This window comes from Lemur catta, chromosome 1 (assembly GCF_020740605.2).
Source record: "Lemur catta isolate mLemCat1 chromosome 1, mLemCat1.pri, whole genome shotgun sequence".
Taxonomy (NCBI): domain Eukaryota; kingdom Metazoa; phylum Chordata; class Mammalia; order Primates; family Lemuridae; genus Lemur; species Lemur catta.
In genome coordinates this window covers 98,936,157-98,956,844 of record NC_059128.1, presented here as the reverse complement: position 1 = coordinate 98,956,844, position 20,688 = coordinate 98,936,157, and the positions used below count along the sequence as shown (strand labels likewise).

Sequence of the window (20,688 nt, the reverse complement as noted above, 5' to 3'; positions counted from 1 at the left end):
GGGAAATTCCTTTACCTGATACAGGTTGGAAATTCTAATTTATATGACATATTCTAAAAGTATGCTTTTTGCCTTCCCCCAAGAGATTCCTGAAGAGTACAGCAAACAGTTTATAGATTTTCTAGGCTCAAATTTTAATTTCTTTTTCTATCTTATGTATTTTAGACACTCATAATTTTAGGAATCATAAACAAGTATAAACGGTTCAATTTAAAACTCACAGAGAAATGTAATTCCAATTTAGCCATTAAATATAATCTTACATTAGACTGCTTTCATTTAAAACTTCAAATACTTGAAACCACTTATGTTACTAGAACATATATTAAAAACATACAATCATTCTCTCCAAATACTATTAGTTCTGTTTAAATTTAGTAGAAAAGACAAAATATAATTAAATACATTTGTGTTTAATTTTTTAGAGCAGGAACAAGCTTGATCTTTATCATATAAACTTTTATTTTTAAAAATCAAAGTAAAATGAAGCCTTCTACTTAGAAATAAGCACTTGGTATTTAACTGCTCACAGCATTATCTTATTTTTAAAATCATTTATTTCAGAAAACCAGTACCTCCTCTAAGAAATAATAATACAGACCCTTCACTTCAAGAAGTTAGGCTTAGTGTAGGTACACTTATTTATTCACATTTTTAAATCTCTAATTAGTTTTCATATGACAACCTACACTGACAACTAAAACCAGTTAGCTACCACTTCACATATTATAATTGCATGGCACAGTAAGATACCCTGATTCAGTCTTCTAGGCCAAGGGTCAGCAAATCTCTCTAAAAGGACCAGATTTTAGGCTTGTGGGCCACACTGACACTGTTCTAACTAGTGAACTCTGCCACTCTAGTGCTAGGGCAGCCATAGACAATATGTAATAAATGAGTGGGACTATATTCCAATAAAACTTTATTTACCAAAACAGGTGGCTGGCCTGTGGGCCATAGTTTGCTGACTCCTGTCTAGGCAAACAGATTTGATTATTAGTAAATAACACCTTCACTGAATATATAGCATGTTTCCCTCGCATCTAGTAGTTGTTAACAGGAACATTAGCTATTTAAATGGTAAATGAACCATAAAAATATTTTCTGAGATCAGAATCTCAGGTTAGACTGGGAAATTAAAATGTGTTAATAAAGCACACATTAAAATATAAGTTTTAAAATGTACAGTAAGAGTATGATTGTTTTATTAAATAATCTTACCTTAATCAAATGAAAGAATCTAAACTCTAGTACATCTCTGGTTTCAATTTAAAATATATTTGAATCAAAACTTCAGTTTCTTGTAAAATTCCTAAAGAAACAAAATTAAAAATCTTAAATCAGATTCCAGTTCCAGATAAAATGGAGTAATCATACACCAAGCACATAAATGTAACTACAAGACTTGGACAGAATGCATGCAGCAGCTACTTGAGAACTCTGAAAAGTAAGCCAGGAGTAGGCAGATTCAGTAAGACCAGAATTTGAAGTACCTCTGATGCAATATCAGATTTACTACTTATCCCCCATCTCTGGTAGCAACCAGACTGAACTTAATGAAGTCCAAATGGAAAGCTTCAGGAGAATCCCTCTAGTTCTGGCTCGAGGAAAGGGAAAGGGGTCTCTTAATACTCACAAGAAAGTATGAAAATCCCAAATTTTTCCTTTTTTCTCTATTCTCTCAAGCCAAGACACCCATGGCAGCAGTGGCAACAGAGGCCATTAGGAGTCTAAAACTCTGAGGGAGGGGAACCTATCTCTCTGATCACAGGAGCTATGGTCCCAAGAGTATGTAATGGATCCCTGTTGTTTGTTTCTCCCTTTCTGTCCTCCTGCCACTTACCCCAAATATGGGCACAGTTGCAGGAATGTACATTAAAGAGGGATAAATAAAGCTCCACCTTTCTGGTTAGAGACTGGAAACAGGGAATCACAGGGAATCAGAAACTAATGGTACAAATGACATACCATGAAGAAAGAACAGTCTTTTTGACAAATGGTGTTGGAACAATTGGCCATCCATCCATATGCAAAGAAAAAATGAGATTTCACCTTACCCTTTCATATTATATAAAAATCAACTCAAAATAGATCATAAACCAAACTAAATATAAAACTATAAAACTTATACGAAAAATAGAATTTAAAAATAGGACAAAATCTTTGTGCCCTGGAGTTAGGCAAAGAGTTCTTAGATATGACACCAAAACGCAATCCATAAAATAAAAAATGATAAGTTGGACTTTATCAAAATTAAAAATTTTTTGCTCTGCAAAGACATCTTTAAGAAAATGTAAAGGCAAGCTACAGATAGGAAGATGATATTTGCAAATCACCTATGGAACAAAGGACTTGTATCCAGAATACACAAAGAATTCTCAAAACTTAACAGTAAGAAAACAATACAATTTAAATATAAGCAAAAGCACACGGATTAGAATAGCTAAAAGCAACCAACCAACCACCGCAATACAAATACTGCCAAGGATGCATAGCAATAGGAACTCTCATTCATTACTGGTGGAAACGAAAAATGGCACAACCACTTTGAAAGATAGTTTGGCAGTTTCTTATAATTAAATATACATTTACCATAGTGACCTAACAAGTGAACTCCTAAATATTTACTCAAGTGAACTGAAAATTTACACACAAAAACCTGCACATGAATATTTAATATAGCTTTACTCATAATCACCAAAAGCTAGAAACAACAAAGATGTCCTTCAACAAGTAAATGGATAGACAAACTATAAATAAACTGTGGTATCCCCATACAATAGAGTAATATGCAAGAATAGAAAGGAATGAATTATTTGATTTATGAAACAATATGGATAAATCTTAAATGCATGTTTCTAAGTGAAAGAAGTCATATCCAAAAACTAATATATGACTGCATTAATATGATACACTGGATAAGACAAAACCATAGGAAAAGAAAAAAGATTCATGGTTGTCAGGGGTCGGGGGATGGGAGAGTGGCTCCCTACAAAGGGGATGTAAGGACTACAATGAGGGAATTTTTTAGCATGATGAAATCGCTCTGTATAGTACCAAGGTGGTGTATACATGACCCTGTGCAATTTGTCAAAACCCACAGAACTGTACATCACAAAGACAGAACTTTAATGTATACAAATTTTTAAAATTCAACTAAGATGTTGGGGGAACTTCAAGACAGAATGCAGTCTATGATAAATGCATCTGACTATATTATAAATGACTGACATAACCTGACTGAAGGGTATAGGGTAAATTTATCTCCCACAGGGTTACTGGTTAACAATTCTGAACTTGCTTTACTGGGATGGAACAAATAAGTAAATGGATTATCAAAGCCAGGTTTCTCACTGCTAGAGAGGAAAGTTACAGATAAGCAAAGTAGGGAAGCCTGGCATGAACCCTATGGTACTGGATTAGAGTTACTGACATCAATATGACAGGCATTCTGGGTACTGGGTATAAAGATAATTCTCCAATACAAGAAATCAGGGCTCCTTAGACAAATGGTTAATTCTAGGGGTAGGGCAGAGAAAATGCATGATGAGCCTGGAGTATTCTGTAGTGCCAGAAATCAAGGAAGTATTAAAAAAAGAAAAGAAGAGGGACATGTCAAAGGAATTCAAGGACCAACACTGGAACAATTTTAACAACAAAATCACACAGTATGGGATTATAAACCAATGTATAAAATAAGTGTACATATTGCTATAAATGACAAATAAATGGAAGAGAAGGGACAAAAGCTTCTGTACGGAAGAAATCCTAACAACATATGTAGATATACCCCATACACAAGATTAAACAACCTCCCCATCTCCTTGAGTGTGGTCTGAAATTAGCAACTCACTTCTAAAGAATAGAATATGAAAGGCCAAAATATTAACTTTATAGTGGAGAAGTGTGGCAAATACTATCTTAACCAAATGATTTTGTCATCATGTACTCCCTGATAAGATGTGATATTCTTCCTTAAAACCCATAAACTCAGTCTAATCACGAGAAAAATATCAGACAAATGCAAATGGAGGAATGTTCTGCAAAACACCTGACTGGTACTGGTACTCAAAACTATCATGGTTATGAAAAACAAAGAAAGACTGAGAAACTCTCAGACTATAAGAGACTAGGGAGACACGACAAATGCAATGTGGAATCATGGACGGATCCTGGAGTAGAAGGAGACTAGTGGAAAATCTGGCAAAATCTAAGTTTGGAATCTGGAGTTTGGTTAATAGCAAAGCACCAATGTTGGTTTCTTAGTTTTGATAAATGTACTTGGTTTTGGTTTTTATAAAATGTTAGCATTATGGGAAGCTGCGTCAGGGATATAAAGGAACTCTGTATTATCTCTGCAACTCCTATATAAATCTAAAATTATTCCAAAATACAAACGTTGTATTTTTTTTAAAATGGGCAAAAGACCTGAACAGATCCTTCACCAAAGAGGATATAGGTATGACCAAAAAAGCACATGACAAGATGCTCAACATCATTAGCTATCAGCAAAACGCAAATTAAAACCATTATCCAATACCATTACAAATCTATTAGAATGGCTAAATTAAAAAAAAAAAAAACCTGACCATACTAAGTGCTAGAGAGTATGCAGAGCAACTAGAACACTCATACATTGCTGATGGGAATATAAAACAGTATAGCCATCTTAGAAAACAATTTGGTAATTTCTTATACAGTTAAATATATATTTCCTATATGACCCAGCAATCTCACCTCTATGTATTTTTACCCAAGAGAAGGAAAACTCACAGTCACACAAAAGCTTATATACAAGTGTTTATAGCAACTCTATTCAAAATAGCTAAAAACTGGAAACAATCAAAATGTCATTCAACTAATGAACTGATAAACTGTGGTACACCCATATAACTGAATACTACTCAGTAATAAAAAAGAATGAAGATATCAGTACATAGAACAACTTAGATGAATCTTAAAAGGCATTATGCTCAGTAAATGCATGTGTAATAGTCTCTAATGGCTTCATGATACAGGATTTCATTTAATAACCATTTTTTAAAAGACAAAATTAAAATGACAAAGTGGTTGCCAAGGGTTTTGAGGTGTGGAGAGGGTGTGACTATACAGAGATAACATGAAGTAGTTTTTTGAGCTAATGGAACTGTTCTGGATACTACTCTGATGATGGTTACATGAATCTGTACATATGTTGAAATACATCAACTGTACACAGAAAAAGTCAGTTTTACTGTAGGTTCATTAAAAAAAAATTTCTGATACTTAAAAAAACCTTTAAGTCTTCAAGGCTTTTCTAGGATATTTAGTTTGGATTTTACAGTCTATAAAAATCCTCTTGTTTCTTCTGCCTACTTTTAAGATAGAGCAAGTGACAAATTTCTCAGCTCAGTCCTAACGTGTAAAATCACCGGGGGGATCAATAGTCTAAATGTCAGTTGCCCTGAGCCACACATCACCTGCGAAGGAGTCTAATCTGTTAACCATCACAAACCCATCTAATTGAAAAGTAAACCCTGGCATCTGCTTAGTGGTATCATAAAAGAACTTTCATTAAAGAAATTTTTTAAAAAAGAATACTGATTCACATTCAGTAGAGAATTCGGGGCAGGAGGGATGTGATTAATTCTATTTCAATTGCATAGAAAGCATTCTGACAATGAAAAGGTAAAACAATCATGTTTCTACCTTTATTATTAGGGAAAAATAGTTGCTTTATTTGAATAAGTAGGATGAGGGAAGCAGGATGTAAACCAGAAAACAAGATTTCAGAAGTAATTCTACTATTCTGCAAGAATTTATCTTACCTCAACTAAAACAGTAGTACTATAAGCTTCCAGTGAATTATTATACTACAAAAATATGTGGTCACAAAACATTGAAATCCATATAGTACAGAAATCAAAGTTTATTTATTTTTATTATCATTTTTTTAGAGATGAGGTCTTGCTTTGTCACCCAGGCTGGAGTGTAGTGGCATCATCATAGCTCACTGCTGCCTCTAACTCTTGGGCTCATGGGATCCTCCTGCCTCAGGCTCCTGAGTAGCTAGGACTACAGGCATGTGCCACCATGCCTGGCTAATATTTTAATTTTTTGTAGAGATGGGGTCTCACTATGTTGACCAGGCTGGCCTCAAACTCCTGGCTTCAAGTGATCCTCCCGCCTCAGCCTCTCAAAGTGCTGGGATTACAGGTATGAGCCACCGCGCCCAGCCTACTTCAATTTTTTTTAAGAAAACTTAGTACAAAGGTACTATCCCTCCTGAATACTTTTATCATATTATTTAATCTATTCAATTCTTAAGTTTATCTTAGGTATTATTTTTAAAAAACATATCCAGTCAACTATTTCCATTTAAGCTAAACTCAATGACTACTTGTGTTTAAGGATACTGTTGTTCTCAGTTGTACTACTCAATTTAAAAACAATTGCACAGTGCTGTATTTTATTTAAAAGAATCAGAGATTTAAAAAAAAATTTATTATTGTACTAATCTCAAATGGAAAACAAAAAGCCTCTATAAGAAGTTTTTGCTTAAGGCCTTTTGTTCTCCTAATATTATATCCAATTATATGTGAAATGATCTGCTTCAAGAATTTAGGTTTATTTTCACCAGAAACACATTTTGGAAAATATATGAATTATTTCTGGTACCATATCCTTTATAACTGAAGCTATTTGTATGCAGTAGGTAAAAGAAGTCACTACAGTCAGTTTAGCTTCAACATCCATTAAAACAGCACCTACTGCAAATCTGTATGCTTATTGCTCCATGTAATCTTCTCACTAGATGTTCAATTTACTAAACAAAGGCTGCTTTAGTAACCCAAATCTGACTTCCAAATACATACAATGCACCTGTCAACATCTTTCAGTAAGTTAGTAAATTTCATCTGTCTCTCTGTAGCATTGTATGTGTTTAAGTGACACCTGTTTTAATGTCCCTAACCATTTTTTCCCTCTCTTTTTCAAAGAATCAAGAAAACTGCGGTCATTACTACTGCACCATTCACTATTATACTTCAAAAGTTTCAATTTAATAAGAATTTTTACATAAGAACGAAACCCAACTATAGTAAAGGATGTTATACTTTACTAGCCACTGAGATGCCCAAAAATTCACAGAAATCAACATTATCTAGTGACATTTTAAAGATTACGGTATATTACACTACCCACCTCTAAAAAATAAAAGTAGCCATCACCTTCCTGCACTCAATATCATCCCAACTTATTAATAATATCACAATAGCCCACCTCTACTTAAGCAAATCAAATGAACTTTTCACACATTGTTTCACAAGTTCTTTCAGAAATGAAGTTTTGTGTACAATATATTTAGGTTGTTTAGAATCCTACAGGTCAAATAGATAAGAAATTATCCATAAATGATGTTAAATCATCAAAGAACCAAGAAGGGATTTGGGATGGAGAGCTTGGTATGGAAATTAAGGTCCCATGTGACATCTATACTTTGTAGCTCAAACTTGTGTTACAAGTGTATTTAGCCACTTGCTAAGAGTTCTGATAAAAAGTTCTATGATGTCCAAGTTTAAAATTAATGCCTGGGTAGATTATCTATAAATCTCACATACCTTTGCTCACTCCAATCCATCACTATTAAAGTTCCACATTGCTGCTTTGGGAAACTACATGATACAGAATTGTAACTTTGACTATCACTAAGGAAACTAAGAATAACTGCCTTTAGAAGGCTTTGAACAACTGATGAGAATCCTGCAGTTTTTCCATAAAGATTAGACAGACATTCAACATATAGTGGGAGCACAAAAGGGAATTATGAAGAAAAGAGAAGCTCTAAGAACAGTAAACAGATAGTAAATCTCTTCCATTATTTAAAAAGCCAACAGAAAAGCCATATTAAGAAGTTTAACAATGCTCCTGAATTGGTGATTTTTCACTATTGATGAATGCTGGTTTGAAGCAACTGCTTATTATTATTTTTTTAACTCGGTAAATGCTTTCTGGCTGTTGAACCTAGGAGGAAAAAACAAAACAGAGCTGCCTTTAGCACTTTAGAATCTTTACTAGGAAAAGTAAAATGGAGTACATGGTAATTCTTGAGGCCTTTTTAAAAGGTCCTCAATGGGCATCTGATTAAATCTTAAATTGTCATCTGAGTCTGGATTGTTGACCTCAAAATTCCTCACTGCTTCTGAAGTAAAAAATAGCCGAGAGCGAGAGCAAGAGCAAGAGTGAGAGCGAGAGAGCGAGAGGGAGAGCGAGAGGGAGAGCGAGAGGGAGAGCGAGAGGGAGAGTGAGAGAGAGACACAGAGAGACACACACAGAGAGAAAGTGAGGTTCGTAACTCAATGCAAAGGAAAAACAAAGCAAGCCTGTGTTAACAATATCTGTTGGGTGTCTATTAGGTTATTAATAAGCATAAAATGTCTGATTTCCTTAAATACTAAGTTTGACAGTTCATATCTCTGACATTTCACTTTGACACTTCTTGTTTTATATTTATTGTAAAGGTACCTCCTCAGTCTTTCAAATGCACATTTTGGCTTGTGATTATCTTTCAAATTTTTTTAGAGCAACTTTTGTGAAACCATGGATAAGCAAAAAATTCGTGTTATTTTTTTTAATATGAATTCTTTTGTGAAACCAATGCACTGCAGATAGCTCAAAATATCAACAAAGTGTTTGGGAAGAATGTGCCTAATGAACACATAGTACTTCGATAGTTTGAGAAGTTCCATTCTGGTGATTTTAATCTTGAAAATGAGCCACGTGGGCAACCTGTGGCCAAGGTGGATAATGATGAGCTGAAAGCTGTAGTGGAAGCAAATATCTCAACCTATGTGTGAATTAGCACAAGGTTTGATGTTACCATTCCAACAATATTGGACCACTGGAAACAAATCTGCAAGGCGCAAGGTAAAGAAGCTGGATAGATGGGTTCTGCATGAATTAAATGAATGTCAAAAGAGAAAATGTCTTGCAGCTTGCCTTTCTTTGCTGTCACTGCATAAAGGCGAACCATTTCTGTACTGTATTGTTACGTGTGATGAAAAATGAATTCTTTTTGACAGTCGCAAACATTCAGCACAATGGTTAGATAAAGATGAAGTGCCAAAACACAGTCTAAAACCAAATATTCATCAAAAAAAAAAAAAAAAAGCTAATGGTGTCTGTTTGGTGGTCCAGCACTGGTATTATCCACTACAGCTTCATGAAACCTGCTCAATTGACTACAGTGGATGTCTACTGCAACCAACTGGATGAAATGATGAGGATGCTTGTGATTAAGCAGCCAGGACTGGTCAATAGACACTAGAGACAGGCTACTTGTCTTGCAAGATAATGCTTGACCACATGTCGCACAAAAGACGCTGCTCAAACTACAGAAACTGGACTTGGAAACTCTCTTGTCATCCACCATATTCACTAGACCTTGCAGCAACTGACTATCACTTCCTTCCAGGCTTTGGACCACTTCTTGCCAGGAAAAACATTCAATTCTCAACAAGCTGTGGAAAACACCTTTTGCGATTTCATCACCACTTGCTGTCTAGGCTTCTTTGCTGCTGGCATAAACAAGCTACCGTTAAGATGGCAAAACTGTGTTGATAATTTAGGCTCATACTTTGATTAATTCTATTGCTTCTTGTTTGAGATATAATAAACTACATTTTTGATTCAAAATCAAACATTTCATATTTAATGACCTAGTATGTAAAAAACTGTTGTAGTGTTGGGATGAGGAAAAAGCCAAAACAAAGAACACTAGTACTGGTTTTCAAAAAGCTTATATAAAAACAAAATACATGAAAAATTATAAAATAATGCTATATCTATTTTGCTTGTTTTTATAAGTGTAGTGCTACATATACAAGGGCAGGGACCATGTCTGTCTTGTTCACCACAATAGCCCCAATGCTTATTACAATGACTAGCACATAGCAAGTACTAAAAAAACATATGTTGGATAAATGAAGACTTTCAACATTATGTCAATACTGACACTTGGCTTCCTTGACTACAGTGTCCTAGCCCCTTTGACAGGCAGAAGAATGGTGCTCCAAAGACACCTGTGCCCTTAGTTACTGGAGCCTAGGTTACCTTACATGGCAAAAGGGACTTGTAGTTGTAATTAAGGCTAAGGATGCTGAGATAAGAAAGATTATCCTGGATTATCCAGGTAGGCCCAATCCCATCACATGAGTCCTTAAAGTGGAAGAGGAAAACAGAAGGTGGATCAGAGAAGATATGAAAGAAGTGATATTGGAAGCTTGAGAGGGACGTGTGTTATTGCTGGCTTTGAAGATGAAGGAGGGCCACATGCCAAGGAATGATGGTGAAATGTAAATGCTAGAAAGGGCCCTTATCTAGTAGCCAGCAAGGCAACTGAATTCTACCAAAATCCAAAATGAGCAAACAAACTGATCCTACCCTACAGCCTATGGAAACAGAACATAGTCCTGCTGAAATTTTTATTTTAGCCCAGTGAGACCCATATTGGCTTACTGACCTACAGAACTGTACGATTAAAAAATCTTCTGTTGTTTAAGCCACTACATTTATAGTGATTTGTGATGGTGGCAACAGAAAACTAATACACCCCATCACCTTTACTCTAGCAATCTGAATATATAGCTTTTTTTGTCATCACATAAAGATCTAATATTCTGAAATACTTCAATCTGATCATAATCTTCTATTCTTAACTATTATATTTCACACTCCCCACATCTGTCATTACGAAGGAAATAGCTTGCTTAAAAGCACCAATATCTTGAAACAAAATCTCATTTACCAATCATGAATTAGTATTTTCTAGTTACAATGTTTGGTCAGCTTTATGCCAAAGAGTACATGACAACACAACAGAAGGTTATAACCAAACTGCAAATTTCATATTCTATGCAACATGCAGTATCAAGGACATACGAAGAAATATGTTATTAAGCAACCCAATATGTCAAATTCTGATTAACTTACTTTCAAAGGAAAAGCCTTTTGTGTTTAAATCTGGAACCATTTCTTTGCCTCTTTATACACTTGTTCTAAAATATTAAAAACAACCTCATAAACAATCTGTTTAACAGTAATTAGAATTTTATCTAGTTAAAACAACAGCATAGCATGCCACAACACAGATGGCAGAAGACTTTTTCCTTGTCTGATCAGTGTCAAAAAACTGTTCTATTTCATGATTAGGAAGAATTTTGTCACAGGCTATCTCACTTACAAAATACAAACTAGTAAAAAAATAGCCATATTAATAAGAAGGCCTTTGTTCAGCAAAAATCTTGATTATTTCTCAATGCAAAAATTTTTCTTACTGCCCTGATGAAATCTAGCCAAATACATGATTAAGGAATCATTATGGATGGAAGTCTGTACTATTGATTTCACTCTGGTTCCAATTCCTTAAGCACACTAATTCTCTGTGGAGTAGAGGTTCCCAGACTGTACTACACATTGGAATCACTTTGGGAGTATTTAAAAATCTCAACACCCAAGTTCTACCCCGTACCAATTAAATCAGAATGTCAGGGGATGAGATAGGCATAAGTATTTTTAAAATTCCCCAAGTGGGTCCGGTATGGTTTCTTACTGGCAGTGTGGCATGGTTCAGTGCACTGGATGGAATTAGCAGGCCTGGGATATACATCACTAGGTAGCCACTTCCTCATATGTAAAAAGATAGGGTTGGACAAGTTATTTCTAAAATCTAACGTGTTATGAGTCTAGGATGAGATTCCTTAGTTCTCTCCTAAAGATTAACTTGTCTCAACATTTAAACTATGCCCAAAAAAAAAAAAAAAAAAAAAATGAAATCAATGATCTGATGCTTATTCCTGCCTGTTAAGGATTTATTTTTATAAGGTAAGATTATTTTATAGTAGGGATCAAATTCGGCAATACTTCAATTGCAGATTTTTATATGTCCTTATGTCCAAGGACATACAAAGAAATATGTTATTAAGCAACCCAGTTTGTCATACAATGTCATTTTTTCCAAGTCATAAAATGATGTGTACATTGGGAATGACTGGAAGCTTGAATTATCTCAAAATATAGCTTGCTATTAGATTATTTCTGGAATTCCTATTAAAATATACTACATGTATCCTGATTTTCTTGAATAGCATTCCTGGTTTTGTTTAGCTCCTAAACATACAAAATGATTTTAACTTTTCATTAGTATTACTTTATTTCATAAAAGCAAATCATTAAGGAAACCAAAAACATAGGCTGAAAGAATTTCTGAATAACAAATTATTCTGTTAGACAGTCTCAAACTGAATTCTGATCCTTGATCAGCCCTCTCACAGATGTACGCTACCAATTATGAAGGTACTTGCAAAAAGTTTATTTCATTCAACATGTTAAGCATTTTATAGTTCCAGTGTTTGGGAACTGACTGGCAAACTTCTAAAATGTCCTCCAGTGATCCCTGCCTCCTGGTCATCACACAAATGTGTAACTCCTCTGCCTTTGAGTGTGGGCTGGACCTAGTAACTTGCTTATAAAGAAGAAAAAACGGGCTGGGAGTGCTGGCTCACACCTGTAATCATAGCACTTTGGATCACATGAGGATCATATGAGGCCAAGAGTCTGAGATCAGCCTAAGCGATATAGTGAGACTCTAATTCTACAAAAAAAATTTATTTTTATATTTATAAAAAGAAGAAAATATGGCAAAAGTAATGGGATGTCACTTCTGTCACTGGGTTAGAAAAAATTGGTTGGGTGCAGTGGCTCACACCTGTAATCCCAGTACTTTGGGAGGCTAAGGTGAGAAGATGGCTCGAGGCCAGGAGTTAGAGACCAGCCTGGGCAACACAGCAAGACCCTGTATCTACAAAGTGTAAAAAAAAAAAATTAGCTGGGTATGGTGGTGTATGCCTATAGTCCTAGCTACTCAGGAGGCTGAGGTGGGAGGATCACTTGAGCCCAGGAGTTCAAGGTTACAGTGAACTATGATTGCACCACTGCACTCGAGCCTAGGTGACAGAGTGAGACCCCATTTCAAAAAAAAAAAAAAAGTGATGTCCTTTTTGCTAGCACTTTTTTTCACTGGCACTCTTTCTTACCCTCTTGCTTGCCTGCTCTGATGAAGCCAGCTGCTGTGCTGTGAGATGCTCTACAGGTCCACGAGGCAAGGAACTGAGGAAGGCCTCTGGCCAACAGCCTGAGAGGACATAAATCCTACCAATAACCAAGTGAGTGAGCTAGGAAGTGGATCCTTCCACAGCAAACTTTCTGATGACATTATACTCTCTGTCAATACATCAACTGTAACCTTGCAAGAGACCTATCACCCAAGCTGTTCCTGGATTCCTGACCCACTGTGAGATAATAAATGTGTGTTTTGAATTGCTATGCTGTGGAGTAATTTGTTATGCAGCAATAGTTAACTAATGCAGGCATGTAGCAATGAATAAAAACATTGGGAACCAAGAGTTGAATAATAAGACAGAACAAGGTATCAAAAATATAGTAATGAGTGGGACATATAAATAAATGTATAATAATAAAGTGTTTTAGGTGCTTTGATAGAGGTATACATGTGAGGGTTATGTTGGGGACATAAGAAAGGATATGTTTATGAAAGGGCACAGACAATGAAGCTCTTTAAAAGGGAGGAATGTGAGTCATAAGCATCAAAGTAGAAAATATAATGGTCAGTTTGGAAAACTGTAGGTAATCCAATAGGGTTGAAGCACAGAGGGAGAAGATGACTATTCGTCTTTCACCTTCAAAAGTGTGCAAGCTTTTACAGGTGGCACAGGATTCAAACAGGCCTATAGTATTGCACATAGTATGATCTTAGCCATATTGGTAGCAATCATTATGATTTATGTTCTGACAGATATAACACCCTAATTATACTCATACCAGGGTTATATTAGTTTGCACTCCCCTGAAAACATCCTAATCAGGACAAGAAGAATAGTACAGAATTTTCTTAGACAAGGAGTAACCAAATTGATTTTTTAAAAAATAATTTTCCATGGATAATCCAAAGTAGAAAATCCACATGCAACATGTCACAGACTCTAACTGTTAAGGATTTTCAAAGTTCAGGAGTAGAAGAGAGGATAGGTAAAAATTTCAAATTTTATTAATACAAATAAAATATCTAAGGAGATTTTATAAACTCATAGGTAATTTTTAACCTTTGCCTAAGAGAATATGTGTTTCCATCCATTTTCCAATATACATATTTTTCATTTCCCTTCTTTTAAACTATCAGTGATAAAAATATTTAGATGAGAAACTATATTTACAGTTTCCCAAAAATAAAAACAAGACTTCATTGAGCTAAGATAATTTTATAAATATAATTTTTACATTTGTATTTGTACAGTGCTTTACACATTTTTCAAAGTACTTTCACATCTTTATTATGATCTTCACACTGACTTGCATAATAGGCAGGCAGATATTATCACATCCTCCCCTACCTCCCACATACATACACATACTTTACAGATGGAAAAAATTGAGTCTCAAAGAGATTAACTAGCTTGCTCAAGGCCACAAAGCTATAAGCAGTTCAACCTAGACTATAATTAGGTTTTTCTGAATCCAAGTTCACTGTTTTCTATCACAACATATTACCTCACACAGTAATTAAAGAAAGGTACATTGTATATGTCTACAAAGACTTGACTATGTAAGTGTCTTCCTTCAGGATTGGGGATTTTCACATTCCAATCCATAATAAAAGTGCTTTGCAGATGGTACAAATACAGTAATATTCTTATTCTTTTAAGGAAAAAAAGCCCAAGAAGTCAATAAAAATAAAGAAATATGAGTATTCAAAGTATACATGTAGTAACATGAAATTAATGGTAACTTTCTGCACACAGGATCAGTGTTTTAGAACCTTTTAATTATCAACTAGACACAAATACTACCTCAAGTGCCAGAGGAAGAGATTTAACAGAGACAATTCTGGGTAAAATCACTTTTTATTACTGCTAGAACACATACTAGATCCCTATCTGAGAAATCCTGGTAATCTGGACTAAAAAGAGTAAGGATGAATTCTTTTTTCTCCCTTTCCCCTAAGATTTAGCTCTGGTTCAGATAAACAAATGGCTCCATGACTAACTTCAGCTGGACTTCTTCCCGTCTCCTTTAATATTCTAAGAAAAGAGAGATTCCTTTATCATTCCAGATGCATGAACACCCTAAAGCAATCCAAAAGTGGGTCAAGAGCCAAAAGACTCAAAAAGGGTACATTTCATGTGAGATTAAAAGCTTTGTTCTTCCCAACATCAGAGCCCAAGTGCATGTCCCCTGTCCATATTAAAATTCCTCTTAGTAGAAATCTAGATTCATTTCTGAAGCCCAGGCAGGCTTACTTGGGACTCTCAAACTGCAAATATGGCTACAAGCCTAGTGGGCAATAGCCCACATGGAATTAATAGAATCTGAGCTAGGTGAGGAGAGCCACTGGTTTCTAGGGCCAAGACAGACTAAACTAAAAATAGGTAAGGCTTCAGTACACATGGTTTTGGCTTTGTGGAACAGTATTTGCTACCTTGGATATTCTTTCTTTTCATTTCTCAGCCAATACTAAGGGACTGACATTTTACATCAGACTTTATCACAGCTAAGAAAATAGATCGTTGGAGAGAAGTTAAAATAATTTAACTATGAAGTTAAAAAGGACTTATACCTACTCTAAAAAAAAAAAAAAAGGTGATCTAATTAATAATGGTTTGGGACTAATGCCCTAGGTAATGAAAGTGATCTTTGTCTGGAAAGCCTGGACTAGAGTGAGGCAAACAAGGCACCTAGGGCACAAAATTTAAGGAGGCACTGATTCCCCAGTAGTGCAAGTACAGGATTGGCATCTGAGAGTGTCTCCTTAAATTTTGTCCCTTAAGTGTCCCACTTTCCTCACCATAGTTGGAGCCCTGATCCACAGTCACATATAGGTATTCATCATAGGCATAGTTGGAGATTTTTGTGACTACCAAAAGTACCTGAGCAGAATCTGAAGTTTGAGATCCTGATCACATTCATCATGGCTATCTTCTGAACATAATAAGAAAAAAACCCAAGAGGCCTTGGCATTTCTACACATATTATGAGACGAAGTTGCTTTGGAAAAAGAAAAAGTTTATGATGTCAATGGAAATGTTGGAAGTGTTTACAGGGAGATTTCTACTTCTGAATATGAAGGACAAAGATGATCTGGAAATACCCTTCTGCCTAAACAACTAGAAATTAGACAAAACACAGAAAACAACTATTTTCTGACACCGAACAAAGGCAGCACAAGTCTATGATTCCAGACTATTGCCCCAAAAGGGCAATAAATGAGAGAGCCCTCCAGCTTTCTGCCTGCAGGTAATTTCCAAACAATGGCACAGAGGGAGGTAACCCCATAAGAACCTAGCAATATGGCTGAATTTAAAAGATACATATCAGAGTTTAAGGAGGCCAAGATGGTCAGAATGTGGGGGAAGAAGGAGCAGAATATCTGAGTGGGGAGATACATAAAGAAAAGAAAGAGATCCTAAAATATGCATAGGGGTCCTATTAGCTCTTTGGCTGAATACGATTCACACATGTGAAGAATGAAACCCAGACACTGGGCAAAGTAAAGATCAATCTTTAGGGGAAAAAATTACCAAGAAGTTATAAGATCAACAATTGATAGTGCTAGCAAACGGCCAGGAATTCTTAAAATTCCTACTATTCAAAGTGGAGAAATCTTGCTGAATTGCAGGGTAGCCATCAGTGACTTCTAAAGGACCATGCCTTAGAAGTGAGGTTAAATTAGTCATAAAGACTACTCTAGATTGTCCCTGAAGCTGCATAAAAAGAAACCTTGAAAAGACCAAACTTCTGTGCAAGTAACTTAGTGGCTTAGCAGAAAAATTCCAACATTCTTTAAAGTAATACAACAAAATCCAGCAAACAACTTAGATGAAATAGACAAATTCTTTGAAAGACAAACTACTAAAGCTCACTTAAGAAGAAACAGATAACCTGAATAACTCTGTATCTATTAAAACAATTGAAACTGTAGTTAAAAATCTTCCCACAAAGAAAACTCCAAGCCCATCTGGCTTCACTGGTAAATTCTACCAAACATTTAAGCAAGAAATAATACTAATTCTAAAAAACTCATCCAGAAAATTGAAGAGAATGGAACATTTCTCAAGTCATTCTATAAGACTACCCTGTACCAAAACCAGACTAAGATACTATGAGAAAACTATAGACCAAATCACCTATGAATGTAGATGCAAAATAAAAAGCACAACACATCACGACCAAGTGGTGTTTATATGAGAAAAGCAAGGTTGGTTTAACATTTGAGAATCAATGTTTAAAAAAAAAACCTTTTATACAAGTAAGGTTCTATTCCTTAATGTAGTACACATGTTTTTGTTTTCTTATTTTTTTTAAAATTGTACTTTCATGTTAACTCTTTTCTTCATTTGCAAAATGAGAATAACAGCTTCCTCAAAGAGAAGTTCTGTTAATTAAATGAAAGCAAGTAGGAAAAATGCCCAATGAGGGTGAGAAGGAGCAAGGGAGTGGGACTATACCACTATAATAATTTTGGATTAACTTAATCTCTACATTTCAATGCTTCTTTTTGTAAAATGGAGACAATAATTCTCATCACATTGAAGGTGGAATTAAGTGGTATAAATGTTAAATATTTGGTATGCTTGTGCATAGAAACAAAGTCAACCTAATGTTAGTTCCCCTTTCCCTTCAATGTGTATATATAGTATCTCCTATATATTAATGAAAGAAAAAGATGTGGTAACACTAGTCTTTTCATTTAGAAAAGGGTATTGCCCCAAATCCAACATGACAGATAACAGTGACTAGCCCAAAACAAAAAGGTGAATGATACCCATTTAAGAAGCATATATACTTTGTTTCACCAATAGTAATAAGATACAGAAACTATGGTTAATACTCTGCAATTTAACATATTCGGATTCAACATGAACACTAACCTAAGACATGAATGAATATATATTAATAATATTAAGTAGTTTTTTAAAAGCCAAATTCCTTTCTGTCATCTTAATTTCATTCAACTCCAAATATGAAGTTTTGCTCTTCAGAGTTCTCAGCAATGAAATGTGACATCTCCATTGGTAACAACAACCAAACTTCACCCACACTTCAGTGGGAAATCTCAGAGCTCTTCAAAAGAATAATATTCCAAGAAAGGAAAAGAACAGAGTACATATGAGAAAACAGTCAATAACTAGCATAAATAAATAAATGTAGCTATCACATCCTGTAAGCTACATAAAGCCCTATAGTTGACAATCTACCTGCAGTTGATATTTTAAAAACAGGTTTAACAACAACAATAACAACAACAACAACAAAAAAAGGGGCAAAAATTTGAAATAAAAAAATTCTGGACAACATTTGAAAACTAGTTACTAGGATACACTAACTAGCATCAAGCATTCAAATACATATTCTATCATAGCCTTCTTTCTTTTATTCATTAAGCATCTAATTTCAAAAAAGCTGCACACATCCTTATCTTCTGATATACTTTAGATACTCAGAATCTAAGTTAACTATTTTTTTAAACCTGGGTTATTTAAGTTTCCTCCTTTTAACTGTCTAGTCTTTAATTAGTATAATAATGAAAGCAATTTAAAATTGTGTGCTATTTTATATTTTTCAAATTTCTTTCATATTAGCTTATTTAACACCAATAAAAACAACTTGGTAAGAAGGTAGATAGTTCTCTCCAGCTTACAGAAAAGGAAAGTGGAAGGTCAGAGAGACAAAGCAATTTGCCCATGATCACACATAACGGGAAAGCACTGGAGCTAGAATTAATGAGAACCTTAATCATAACCCAGCCCACTTTCTACTTTACCACAATGCTTCAGGCAATTTTTGACTGTAAGAAAGGAGATACAAATCAAATCACTAAAGTCTCTATGTAAATGGTAGCTAAGTCAATTATCTGGAGGTGAAAGAGGTTAAAAATTATTGGTTATAAGGAGGTATAGATTCAAATTTGCCAACTATCTCCAATCACTACTCCAACATTTTTTCTCTTTTTTTCAGAAAGGAATGCTTAATAATTGTTATATTACTCTACAAGATAGAAAGCTCTCAACATGGCAATGAAACCAATAAAATATGACTAAGCATATTTTAAGTCATTATAAAAATGTATCAGACAAGAATGAATAAAAAACCTCAGAGCACTACAATCAACCAAGGCAGATACTGTAGTAGACATTATGACTGTCTTTTCCAATATCCATGCCATACTCTGAGCAGCAGCAACTTGGACAACTAACTTTAGCTCAAGGGTGGGTCTATCCTCATTGCCAGAAATAGATTCAGAAATGAGGAGGAATCATGCTAACAAGATATGAGAAGAGGTTTGCTGATGGCCTCTGGTTAAGTTTGTTCTTTCTGTTAGGAGGAAGCCAGACTTTCCCTTTCTTATAAAATGTATGGTTCCCTCCTGGTAAACACTGTATACCTACAAAGAGAATCCTGCCTTGATATAAAGCTAGCACTATGGATAGCAGCGTGGAACAATGAAAAGAATCTGAATCCTTGGTGTCTTCATTAAGGTATTAAATAATCCTGAAGCCCACCCTTCCTCTGAACTTGCAGTTATGTTAAGCTAAATTTCTTACTATGTAAAGGTGTTTGAATTGGGCTTTCTGAGACCAACAGAAAGCTGAAACAGGCCTAAAACAGATATTGTACAAGGGTTATGTAAGATGTCACTGCTAGAGGGAACTAAATGAAGGGTAGATGAGACCTCTCTATACTAATTTTCCAACTCCTGTTAATCTATAATTACATACAACAAAATTAATAGAAATTTTTAAGTAATACACTCTTGACCAAAAACAAAAAAATAAGCACTATAAAAATGATAAAAATGTACACAACCAAATTCAGCCAAAGTCTTACTGAGATCTCAGATTTCCAATCTCCTAGCCCCTTTTTTCAGTCCCTCTTCAGAAGCAACTACTATTCCATTTCTTGTGTATCCTTCCAGAAAAATCTATGCATATTGAAGCAAATTGTGTTCATTAATGTGTGAGTATGTATGTGTATTTACTCCCACACATACACAACTTACTTTTTTATGGTAATGTCAGCATACCATAAATACTGTTCTGCAATTTTTTTTTTTTTTTTACTCAATAATGTCTTACAGATGAGCTCATGCGTAAGTGCTCCTTTTTTTATTTCTTTTTATGGCTATGTGACATCTCATTGTGTGGCTATACCATCATTTATTTAACCAGACCCCTATTAAGAGTCATTTAGGCCTTCTGGCAATATAATTAATACTATGATGAGCAAAGATAAATTCTTTAAAATTGAATCAAAAAGTTTGAACATTTATCATTTTAGTAAGTAGTTAACTTGTCCTCCAAAGAAACTACACAAATTTACAATCCTACCTCACTGCATAAAAGTGAGTTAGTGATTCTATACATCCTTGCCATAATTGTATATTATTGAACTTTTTAATCCCTGTCAATCTGGCAAGTGACAAATCCTCCCTTATTGTTTAATTTGCATTTTTGTAACGATAAAAATTAACTCTCATAGAGCACTTACTGTGTGCCAGGTATTGTTCTGAGAACTACACATACATTAATTCATCTAATTCTCATAACAATCCCTTGAGGTAGGCATTATTGCTATTTTATC

General features: G+C 34.9%; 1 protein-coding gene across 1 annotated transcript in view; it reads right to left on the bottom strand.

Moving 5' to 3' along the window:
• Positions 1-20,688, bottom strand: part of GLCE (glucuronic acid epimerase) — a 96,798-nt gene that overhangs the window by 61,611 nt on the left and 14,499 nt on the right. The window contains exon 2 of the mRNA XM_045530650.1: positions 1,222-1,312. The gene's annotated coding sequence lies outside the window, so the exon portion shown is untranslated. The remainder of the gene's footprint in view (positions 1-1,221; positions 1,313-20,688) is intronic.